The sequence below is a fragment of the Hipposideros armiger genome, unplaced genomic scaffold, assembly GCF_001890085.2.
Source record: "Hipposideros armiger isolate ML-2016 unplaced genomic scaffold, ASM189008v1 scaffold_1122, whole genome shotgun sequence".
NCBI classification, from domain to species: Eukaryota; Metazoa; Chordata; class Mammalia; order Chiroptera; family Hipposideridae; genus Hipposideros; species Hipposideros armiger.
Window position 1 is genome coordinate 66373 of NW_017732472.1, and position 1128 is coordinate 67500.

Genomic DNA, 1128 nt, shown 5'->3' on the forward strand with positions numbered 1-1128 from the left:
TTTACCAAACATTAATTCCAGAAGGTCTACTTGAAGAAAGGCTGCCTAGGCTGTCTCCTGCCATCATTTCTCTGCCATCTCCATCGTGTGGTCCCACCACAGAGCCCAGCACCATCTAGCCCCCGCCCCGCAGTGACAGCTGCGTTGCTGCAGCCCCATCTCCTCTCACAGGAGAAGGCGAAGCACCAGAGCTCACCAGTGCTGCCTCCCACGTCTCCTTCCCCAAGCATTCCCCAACCAACCCTGAGGGAAGCCTTCCCAACCAGTCTTTACTGTGGTATTTTCCTCGTTTCAGTGGGTTTTGTGGAGTGGGTGACTTTTTTTCCCCTTTTCCTGACAAGATCTCTTCCCTGGAGTCCTTTGTTCTGACAGAGAAGTCCCTCAGTTGGTCCTGTCCGCATCCCTACTGTCAGCATCCCACTGATTTCCCCTTGTGACTAATCAGCAGGAAGTGCTTTTCTGGGTAAAATGAGAAGTCGGGTTAATGTGGAAGTCACCACATGTTTAGAGAATATGTCCTGTGTGCCCAGTTTTGTGCTGGGTGAATGGAATCAAGGACCTGGTCTCTTTTATGGCAGAGAATCATTCATGAACACAGTAAATAATCATAGAAGTTGAGTCTTGGGGAAACCGGACTTCGATATTTCTCCCATACAAATACCTCTGACTCTGTTTCCCCACCTTGAGTTACAGCACAAGTTAAAGTCACCTAAAAAGTGTCTTTTTTTAATATTTTTTATCAAATGTCAGCAAGAGAAGGGACCTTAAAGATATTCTAGCTTGGAGTTGGCAAACAGATTTCCTCTCTAATGTCAGTAGCAATGAAAGTATTGTTTGAACAGTTTTGGGGTCACATTTAAGGCTGAACCTGAGCTTATAGGGCAAGCGTATTGTGATCAATTTAGTGATGTGTATCAAGGGACTGGTCATAGTCCCTTCGACTTGAAGTCTGAGACGGGGATTCCTGTGGAAGTGGTTTATTGGGACAGGGCTCTCAGGAGAAGAGGAGAGAGGAAAGCAGGCCAGAGCAGGCGGAGAAAGCTAAGCAAGGATACGGGCTCAGCTGTGGACTAGCTTGTCCACTGGAACATGAACTGAGGCCATGGGACTGACCTTTTGTATGCTGGC

The 1128-nt window shown here is 47.6% G+C and overlaps 1 protein-coding gene across 1 annotated transcript in view; it reads left to right on the top strand.

The window, feature by feature from the left end:
- LOC109376410 (disabled homolog 1-like) overlaps positions 1-1128 on the top strand; it is a 545742-nt gene that overhangs the window by 65369 nt on the left and 479245 nt on the right. The gene's annotated exons all lie outside the window — the stretch shown is intronic.